The 11,368-nt window shown below is 41.1% G+C and overlaps 1 long non-coding RNA gene across 1 annotated transcript in view; it reads right to left on the minus strand.

Annotated features, from left to right (window-relative positions):
- LOC125387183 overlaps positions 1 to 11,123 on the minus strand; it is a 53,429-nt gene extending 42,306 nt beyond the window's left edge. Inside the window, exon 1 of the long non-coding RNA XR_007227744.1 lies at positions 10,953 to 11,123. This is a non-coding gene — a long non-coding RNA (uncharacterized LOC125387183). The remainder of the gene's footprint in view (positions 1 to 10,952) is intronic.
- Between the last annotated feature and the right edge of the window lie 245 nt (positions 11,124 to 11,368).

The raw sequence follows: 11,368 nt of genomic DNA on the forward strand, positions 1-11,368 counted from the left end.
AGCGTACGTATTTCGTGTTACAGCCACCACGATTCTCCTATCTGCTATCGTATATTTCCATCGATCTGTCTTGCGCGTTCTCTACGTTTTTTCTACCTGTCACAACTTACGCACGCGTTTTATCGCATTTTATCGCAATTTTACGCAACTCGTATAAGTTAACCGTATGCGATATAAAACACTCGACTTTGTAGAGTTACTAAAAGTAGCCGAATACTTTTCTTTCAATGATCAACGTCGGAAGACGAAGAAAATCAATATCCATATTTAATAATTTAATTAAGTGGCGATTTAGTTTCATTCGTTACTATAACAGATAATTGATAATTCGATGATGTTGCAGCATTTCGAATAAAAGTTTGTTGCTTTCGGAAGATAAATGGATCGTCACAGCTGATACCTGATTCAAAAATACTGCCTTTGTCGTAGAAGAATGGAATAACGTCGTGTCTTTGAGATGGAACCCTATATTTTTTTTCTTCTTTCTTCTTTTGCACGCTTTTATAATTCGTTTGTCAGTTGCGCGAGGCCCATGAAATGGACGTTAATGACGTTCATCGGGCACGTACGTACGCGTCCAGTATTTAAGAAGTAAAACTTATTAAATTTTCGCGAACATAGATGACGTTTGTAATCGAATTTCTATCTAAATAAATGAAACGTTTGTAGACACTTTCATTCGCCTAATTCCACTTTTCCGATATTTGATAAACATCTTCTATTTAATGGGTCGATAACTGTTTGCAGAGATTCAACTTTAAGCTTCCATAGTTATTTACATAGACGTATAGCACGATACTACTTTGGGCGAGCGACTTGTAAATTGCAGGAAGCCTGGCAGTTCCGAGTAATTTAAATCAGAGGATACGTGTATTACCATCGATACCGCGAGATATGCATTCATTTGCGGTGGAAGCTCGTGGTCGCAGCAAATCCTCGTTCAATTTGCGATGTTACAGATGAAGATCTTCTGTTACCCCTCCCTCCGTTGCTACCTTGCCATCCCGCCTATTATCTACAACCTTTCCAATCCTTTGCCTCGCTTCATTCTCCCGACCGCGTGAGAAAACGCATCGAAGGTAATACGTGACGCGTGGTTTCGAATCAGCTCTAGCGCCAAGAATGCAATTCGATCAAGAGTTACAAGGGGGGAGCATTGTCATGGTCGAAGATACAATTTCGAGACTTTTAACTTATTACGTGCTGATCTTTCGAATATCGTAAAAGAAGCTACATCATATATCTTTATTAAATCGTACGACCAGCGTCACTACACCATCACATATCTTATTAAACGTTGAGAAACCCACGGAGTTGTCGATGTAAATGAGATAGATCAGAGTAACAAGTTCGTTCGTATTTTATCCTGAACGGTATTAAACGTTGCTTTTGACCAAATTGGATCCTGTTAAATTATTTTTCTGGTAATCCATTCAAGCATTAACAGTTACAATCGCGTTGAAATCAAACCTATCGATATTAATCACGAGACGTGTAATTTCTCATGGTAACGCTTCTCCGCCTATCACAGTTGATAATTTGCGAAACGATACAGGTATCGCACTGATCGTACCAAAGAAGCGATAACTTTTTTTCGTCTCTCGTGTACACTTGCTGAACAAGGGGAAAGACGATGATCGAGCCCGATAATAATTTTTATCGTCACCGGCCCGGCTAAATTTGTTTGCTCGGCTGGTTGGTGGATGATGATCGCTGGTAGTGTGATCATCGGGGTAACCGAATGCCGCGTGGAAAGTCCGTGGCAGCTTCGGCGAGAGATGTATGTATAACGTGAGCGTGTATGTCACGGGCAGTCACGACCGCAGACACGGCCTCGTCTTTCTCTCGACTCTCGGTGCCTCTCTTTCCTTCTCTCGTTCACCGATGCACCAACGTTCGAATGTATCTGCCGAGATGGCCAGCTCTGCTCGGGCCTTGCCGGCGCGTCCGTGCGGTTGCATCCGCACGGTCGCGTTCAAACGTGTTACGAATCCCTTATACGCGTATATACGAACAGTTTAAGGTGTTAAGTTACACGTGCCGGGCCCCTTGATAACCTTTATGGCGGGTGAAAGAGTTTTGCAGATGATGCTGCTTCTTCTTGCAGCCAACGTGTACCCATGGTCCAGCTTTGCTTGACTTTTTAACCCTCGGCCTCGCCTCGAACTGATACATCAGCCTTTTTTAAAGCGATCATTAGGAGCGTGGCTTCCTCGAATAAGCAAAAAACACAGCTTTCTCGAAGGCGATCGAAAGAAATTGCCGAATCTATCTTTATTTCTGTTTGCTTAATTTTTTAAATAAAACCGTTCCATTAGCAAATTCAAGTTGGAAATAGACAATTTTTCGCTATTTAAAAAATTCTAAAACTTAACAATTACCACGTAACAATTCTATATACACGTATATGTTATAAACGTTACAGCGAAATGTTGCATTAATTTGTCTTTTACGTTTGAAACGTTTAATTTTCACTCAAATCTATGAAAGACATTTAGGGTGTATACGTAGGCAGCAAGTAGTAATGTGAAACTGGTAGGTAAGCGTATAGTTCATTGTATGTATAATGTGTTGTTATAATCCAGACGTACGATCATTCGTACGAACATATATGAATTTAAGGTGTTACGTTACACGTGCCAGAGTCCGTTTATCGTAGATAAACCGTTTTGGCGTTGCTGCTGTTTGTCGTGATGAATGCTCCCGGTGCTGCTACTCATTATTTACACATGTGATATCTATACCCACGTAACAACTCTGAATTAATTCCTCTAAAATAATACAGAAATTCGTTCCATACGCCCTTTGTTGTAAATACAAAAGCGCACCGTTTCACAGAAAATAATTCTCCAACTTGTCTTATTTATTTATTAAACTATCGCTTCGCTCTCTAGAGAATTTTGTTACAACAATCGTAGTACAAAGTTCGTTGGTTTGAGTAAACATTCAGCGGTGCGATATTTGATAATTTTTTGGCGAGAAAATTGATCTTTGTCAATCTGTACATCGTTAAAATAAATGGCCCTTTAACCATTGCGCGTATTAAATAAAAAATCAGTCTGTCGTAATTTTGTTTTGCTATACGTTTGCCAATTTGCTTCCGTGTCTTTCTTCGCACATGCCACTGTTCCGCAACGTTCCGCAAAAATTCCGCGCGACGTTCTACGTATACAGCATATATACTAAAATGCAATCATCGACGAACCTGTTAAAATGTATATGAATGGAAAAATTTCGATTCAGATAGGTGCATAAAAATCCACTCGAGTGTAAGAGTAAAATGTACAATAGACGTTCGAACGATGCATCGGTATCGAGTGTCTACGCAAAAACGTAACTGCGAGTATGTACTTAAGAAGCGCGCACGCACCCATCTTCAGGTGTTAAGTTACCCCTGTTGGGTCCGGTTCGGTTGCTATCGCAGATAAAAGGTCGGTTTTACCGTGGCTGCCGCGGCGCGATGCTCGACGCGTAAACGTGCGTAACGGCCCGATGAGATACGCCGACCGTTAAACGCGCACACGATATCCAAATAAAATCAAAGAAGAGCCTATGCGAAATAAATATTAGGTAGACGATCGTTTGGGATAAGAGAGGCACGAAGGAGGGGCGGTCCGGGTGTAAGAGGCCTTCAGGTCGTGGCCGCGGGAGATACAAATGATATCGGCTCGAAAACCTGCTCGGAGCCACCTTGCCTCCTGGATAGATATACGCGATTCGTGCCTCCTTTGGATTCGTCGGCCGCGACTACGCGTGCAAACAGCCAAGAGTACTTTCAATCTTTCCGAAAAAGCTCGATGGGACGGGAAAGTTGTCGGTGATTGATCTCGCGCGGTTTAACCTTTGTATCCTAATATAGTACAGAGAAAAGCAGCATGATTCGGGGAACGATCTTTGAAATCTGTACAGATTACTAAATTCCAGGCCATTGTAACAACGCCCCGAGTTAATCTTCTCGTTGATCTTGCTGTTTGCGAGATAAACGAGTAACGTTGCATCTGTTTAGAAAATAAAGGTTCGCTCGAAGAAATTTTAAATTCCGATTATTCGACGTTAACTATGTAAGAGTTGTTTAAAATCTTATCTTATCGGATCGTTGATTTGGAATTGCTAGGACTTAGGTGTAACTTCAGCTGGTTATGAGTGTTAAAACGCGTGATAAAACATAACCGATATTACGATTCCTTTTCTTTTTTTTATAAAAACTCTGATCTTACAATGAAGTACTTTGAAACAGAGATATATGTAAATGTCCCGTCTAAATATCTTGTATGTAAAAAACTCGAAGCACGATACGTTTTTAATTCATCTAATTTCCATCGCGTTTAATTCAAAGCACGTTACAAACGTTACATTACCGATACATACCTATAATTAGTTCTAATGTTCCGATCATATCATATCCTGCTCGACCGCTATTACGTAGCAAAGATGTAATTGAAGTAATTTAAACATCGTCAAGCGCTATTAAAGTAGGACGTATCGTCGGTAGGATCATCGACGACTGTCGTTAGGACACCTAAATGTTCAATTAGCACGTAAAACGTTAATTATGCGACTGGTGAAACAGTCGAAACATTCGTGCGATGAGCCATTTTAACGATTCTAATTAATAAATCCGCAACACTGGATTGTTTATTCGTACGAACGCTCGGTTAAATCTAAAGTGTCCGAGTTCTTGAAGCGTGCATAAGTCCGGACCCCACGCTGGCCTGGCCTCAACATTTTTTACCCCGTCCAGAGGAATAGGTGCACCGTACGGAGGAGCTCCAGTAACGATGGATTCGAACGAGCGTCCATTCCGCGCGATCAAACCGTTCATATTGATCGCAATCTAGCGGTAAATTAATCCCTGATATTCACGAAGATCAAGAAAAAAATATAAATCTTACGTTATCACCTCGTCGTGTCCCGTTTGAAGTAATTTGTTAATGTAGCGCGAACGATAATGGTTTTTCATCGAATCTGATCTCAGGCTCGAGAGCGTTAAAACCAAAGTTTATCGATCTCGTTCCGTTGAAAAAGCAGTGCTTACGTGTGCCAGGTGCACGGTAATATACAATACTTTCGGCGTGATCGTGCGACGGTACGTGCACATAGCGAACTACGCCAGAGATCGATGTAACAGAAGGGCATGTATACCTACGGTAAGTAGATACGTATATACCTGCAGCCTCCAAATACACTTTATGAAATTCCATTTTATGGTATCTTGTCGGAGTCGGGGCCTTCGATTTGGTGCTAAGAACTGAAGCAACAGGTGCGACGCTCCAGCCTTTACGCCGTTACCCTCAGAAGCTCAGGTAGTACGTACGTTGTCGAGGCAAATCATTTTAAGAAATCTTTTATTCACCTTGTTCCTTCCGTTGTATAGCCGCGTGTATCTATTGTATTCCTCTATATACGATATATCCTATATAGTAATTTTATGTATGACTGTCCTTATGTGCATAAAATTTCAAAAGTATCTCCAATTTATTTATAATAATTTTCTTCGGTGATTTACAACCGATACAAAGATTCGAAACATATTGTAAAATATCAGTAGTTCAACGATAGCCAATGAGAAACGAATTTGTTTATTTGATAAGTAGAGCCAATCTTTATTTGATCGTATTGTTTGGACAAGCTTGCGCGATGTCGTGGAGCCATCGCTATGGTTATGCTTCGGATCTTTTAAGCGGCAAGCAAACCACTCACGCAGCGCAGCGGACCGCGAAATCGACGCTCACATATGAACTTGGAACGAGAGAGTTTCCTTTCCTTCTCTTTTGCTTCTCTATCTTGACGTGGAAACGAAAAAACAACGAAAGAACGGATCGTGCACGATCTTTACCACCAATTTTCCACATCCATTCGTACGCCTTTTCACCATTCTCTCTATCTCTTACAATTATTTTTTAACGCAGACCGTTTCCTTGTATATCCTCCGTGTACGTTAACAAAAATTATCCTTCTATTATTTACGCATATAAGATTCTGAATTTTCATTTCTTCTTATATGTACCAGCATCTTTCCGACATTTTTCTCTTTGAAATATTATCGTTCAGAATATCATTGTACTATACTTTCCCGTATCGTTGATCATTGTTGGGCAGCGACGATCCGTAAGACTTTAGATCGAGTTAATTTTAAAATACTTGCTAATTTATACTTTTGTTTTACACGCCAAAACCACAAGAGACAATTATTGCGCAAGATATAGGATATAGATTAAAATTAAATATTCTAAAGTTCAATTTAAAAGCTAGTATATGTGGCGTATATGTCTGTGACCGTTTCCTGTTATCGTTCTAATAAAGATATTTTGTAAAGAAATGGCTTTAATTAAAAATCTGCAGAAATAGTTGCCGATTAGGAATACACAGAGTGTTTGTAATTACGTATGACAGCACGGGGAACATCCGTGCTTCAGGAGGTGAAAAATTCATTGGGGGAGAAATTTTATCTGATCGAAACACGCCACAGTACTCGTGACACCCTTCTGGGGTTGCTCCGAACAAATTGCTTTCCCTCGGACCAATATGATTAATTAACGTGAAAAACTAAATCGATATAATGACGCGTATGCCAAGTACGAGCCGAGGAGGAATGTCAAAATTTAACTTTCGTCTAATTTTCTCATGCGAAGGTTACATATAAAAACTATTTCCAAGTTGATTAAACGCGTTTAATTTTCCAGCAATTTTTAATAAGTCGCTTTAATAACTTGCGAAAAGTATCTATCAAAATTCACGTCATTCGGCATAAAATTGCATGTATTAATTTATATCAACTATATCTAAATTGTATCTCATTTGATAAATTAATCGATAGAATAGTATCGATATATAGCGTACATATAACAGTGGTATCGATTCCATTACAAAAAAAAAATAATTTCTACGGTATGAAGACTGGCAGAGGTCGTGATCGAAGAGGAGCAGGCTCGTTCGAAAGACACGTATGCGAACGTTTCGTTCGAAAGAGGGAAGGGAAGGGAAGGGAAGATAGATTTATGCTGGATCGCCAGGCACCGCCGTGTTCGTGTCACCCCTGCAGGGAAGGGTGACTAAGAAGAAGGAGTGGAAAGCAAAGCAGGGTAGGGGGGCAAAGAGGGAGTTTTAATGTATGCCTACCGAGAGAGGCTATAAAAATCAATACCTCAAATTACCAGGCAGTACTTAATTTTCTTGGAGCAACCAGCCCCGGCACGCTGCCTCTCTGTAACTCCCCCTTTACCACCACCTCCCTCCTCTTTTCGCGAAACTCTGTTCCGTCGGCGGTGGATCGACCAACGAGACGGATTTCCCTGCATTCACGTGCATTTTACTTCCAGCAGGTCCTGCAATTACGCGACGCGGAAGTATTTTTAAATTTTAAAGGGAAGAATGCGGTATTAAAAATGCAGCAACGACGACAAGAGCCACTCTCTTTATCCTTCTCTCTTTACTCGGTTCGTTTTTCTTTCCTGTGTCCCCCCCCCCTTCCTGCACGCTCGTCTTAATCATTAAACCATGGAGAAGGGCGGGCCAGCAGCGGATCTGAATTACTTACAAATAAGTGCCGATCTCGGATGTTCTTAAACTCGTATTGAAAGCCAGAATTATCGGAGATACGAGTCGAGAGTGCTCTTGTGGCTTATTGAATTACAGAAATTAAAGTTCATTTGCGCCAGTGGAAAGATAACTTTTGATATTGGTTGGAAAATTACTCGTGTATAAACCACTGAAAGGTTGTGCGTTTCCGTTCTGGTAATTCTTCGCGGCTCCTCTGAATATCGTGCTTTTTATAACGTACCGTCGTTCTTCCACGCGATCGATAAAATCTTCGTATCGATTTTAATAGAGCTATTACGTGCATGATTAAAGAAATGAAAATAAATTAAATTACAAAAGCTCACGTATTTCGATCGATCGCTATTTATCATGTTTACTTTCGCACGGATCGGATATTCAACACGCAACACGTACGTCGCGTGATTTAACAGAGTGACGCTAATTAATTACCCTGGCGGAAAAGAAAATGGGATCTCGTAGGCCTCGACCCTTGAGTGGCAAGCAAGATTACGACTCAACTCTAGCGGAAGGGTTGAAGCCCTGCCGCTTGATTTTATTGTCCGCCTTCTCTCTCTCCTTTAACCACCCTCGATTCTAGCCGTCGCGTCGCGTCGTCCTGCTTTCCTTCCTGCCCGACCCGTCGTAGTCTTTCGTTTCTTTCCCTTGCTTTCCCTTTCGTCGAGTATACCGGTGGTTACCGATGGTAGAAAAATTTCTCCCGCGTACTCGGTTATGTCTTTTCGTGTACGATCGTGCGGTGATGTTAGCGTGCCAGTGTCTGCGATCGACTGACCCGCGCAAGGCTGACCAGAAGGAAGTGTTTTTGTACCAGAGGTCGATACACGAGACGTCGACTCTTGAAAGTTAACGCGCGTTATTTTCCCTTCTATCGAACTTTTGCGTTCAACGCACGGGTTCTTAATTGAAGCTTATACAAGATGCTGATGCCTGATGTTACGCGAGTAGATAATTTCTTCTACAAAAGTAGATGAAAAAAGCGTACCTGCGGTGAAATTGTTCCGTTTGATGTTCAATTTTTATGCAAAAATACGTGCACTTACAACCGCGTTATATCTAATATTCGATTTATCGGACAGTACCGTATTTTATATTTCTTGATCCCCTGTACAATGTTTACAAAGTTATCTCAGAAAATACTGAGAATCTCGACTAATTAATGCAAAGAGTTAATTACGCGTTTAAAAACATATGATCCCAGATGATCCCAGAGCGGACCCGTATTAGCGAAACTGTATATACGTAGACGTAATTAATTTATAATTATACAAACCGTATAATTAATTGAGCACGTACGAATCGGATTTTTAGGCGAAATCGGTGCTAAATCGTAGATCGCGTCGCGTCGTTCCAAGTAACGAAATACGAAACAGATCACGAAGGTACGATAATTTTTATCTTTAAAAAATTGAAAACCAAGTTCTCTTGCCTTCCTTCAGGCATTCGTAACGTTCCCCGATGAGTCGTAAAAGCGAAAATCATGCACGTCGTTGCTCGTCTATCCTTTTTCACGATCAGAATCGTTCAACGTAAACGGTTCTCCTCGGTGCTCGACGAGTCAAAGAGCAAACGGACTGGTTGCGACGAGTAGTACATACAAGCTATAATCCTACAGCGTGAACTGACCACCGCTAGATTGTGCTGGTCATGGTTGTTTCGACTCTCTTCGTGTTCCCTCTTTTCTCAGAGTGGTCTCTTCTTTCGTGGATCGAAAAAGGATGAAAGAAAGACAGATAGGGAGACAGGGAGGGGTGCAGAGGTCAAGGGAGAGGTTGGGCGACCCGAGAAAAGAGGGAAAACGAGAACGAGGTCCGAGAGGGAAAGTTGCGAGGGTGGGTGATAAATTGATAGTGGACGTGCGCCACGCGCCCTTCCCTAGGCCAACAGACCGACAGACCAGCGGACCGAATGACACCCTCACCCCGATCAACTGCCCCCGACTGTTGATACTTTTCCTCGACTGGAATTAAATGATCATCGCGGTCGTTCAGTCACGTAAGCTATCACTCCGCTTCAGAGTCGGGACATTTGATAGAAAGCATCTCGGTAGGGTCAATCCGTTTCCCTTCGCTTTTATAGCATTACGCTTGTACTATACAGGATTTTTTCCGCATGCGTAGATTTAGACACGTTTGCCATTGATATGACTTCACATAGCTTTGTTAAAAGCCACGAGCACGTGACGTCTCGAGCTATTCGCAGACTCATAGATATATAGCATACTATGAGTCGTATGTATCGTTACCAAAAGGTATACACATGTGTACGTACAAGTACAAGTATACGGGAGGGAGACATGATAAGCAAAGCATATATTTACTAATTTTCTGATTTCGATGTTACTTTATAATTAGACGGAAAGCTTTTGATATGACGTGATTAAACATGAAAAGAATCCGCGAGGTTCAAGGTACGTAATAATAAAATAACAGAAGAAAATACGCAGACTCTTCGCAAACAATGTTTGTAAATCCATGTATACATACAGATATGTATATACGTGACGATGATTTCGTCCGATATATGGATCGAATAATGAACGTTTTAAGATCGTTTAGAAGGTGGAAGGTTTTGCTTAATTGATTCTGGGAGGTGATAAAATAATGTAAGACGTGTTACGTGTAAAAGCGACGAAAGCTGAAGTTTCCAGTCAGTGAGAAAGGATGAGGTCGAACGGGTCGAAAGGAGAGAAAGTGGATGGTAAATCCGAAGCCAAGTTTCTGACCTTGTTCGGCTTATTTACATAAAGTATCCTTGAATAGACGTAACGTACATAAAGAAATAATCATGTTTAAATCTGAATGAGAATGCGAAGAAACGCAGTGTAATCGTTGTTGAATATCATCGTGATCGTCAGAACTGCATAAAAACTAAAACGATCGATTATCGTAATCGAATTACCTGTTCTCTTTAACGAATACTGCGAAAAAGTGAAATTTTTCACTCGTTGATCTAGATGTCGATGCGACGCTAAAACTTTAAGTAAAAAGAGAATGAATGGAATAATTGCAGTTAATTGCTAATAAGTTTGTACGACGGAAAGAAAATATATCGTTTATATTACAGGAGCGAAGAAAATTGCGAACAGATCTTTCACGTATTTTAGATTCGTTTCGAGTTTATCATAGAAAAATAAATTTTTCGTAAATAAAATCAAAATTTTGTGATAGAATCAAATAATACAACATACTCGATGCAAACGCGCACTAGAGAAATTATTAATGTTATTGAGTAAATATATAACGACTCGACAAGTTTCAACGACGTATTTCCTTTCTTCTCGTCTTTTCTCAATCTGCCCGCCTGTCTTCCTCTCTCTATCCCTATCTCTATCTCTTCAAAAGGAACACGGATTAAGAAGGAATAAATACACAGAGGCAAAATATTGAACTCACCCGCTGCCAAGTAGCAACCGTAGGCTGGTCGGAGGAATGTCGGATGCGACCTCCGTTTTAATCAGTACGAATCCGAGTTATTAAAATTCCTGCAGAATTTTCGCGGTTGAATAGAGTGGGTGGCCGAGAAGCGGCGCGAAGGAGCGCGGCCCGGCCGCTGCGAAGGCAGGCAGCGTCTGAAAGAAAAAGAAGTTCATTCATTGCGATAGACGGAAGATATAGAGAGTAGAGTGGAGCCGAGGCTGCGTCGGACAGAATATCGGCAAACTAAAAACGTTAATTTATTCAATGGTAAAGGGGCACGAAGACACGAGAGTACTGCAGCCTAAGAGACGAGCCTGAGAACGAGGAAGAACATAGAGCGAGGAGGAACTCTGGAGGAAGGCTGATTGAGCAAGGACTTTCGGTAGGGTCGA

This window comes from Bombus terrestris, chromosome 2 (assembly GCF_910591885.1).
Source record: "Bombus terrestris chromosome 2, iyBomTerr1.2, whole genome shotgun sequence".
Taxonomy (NCBI): domain Eukaryota; kingdom Metazoa; phylum Arthropoda; class Insecta; order Hymenoptera; family Apidae; genus Bombus; species Bombus terrestris.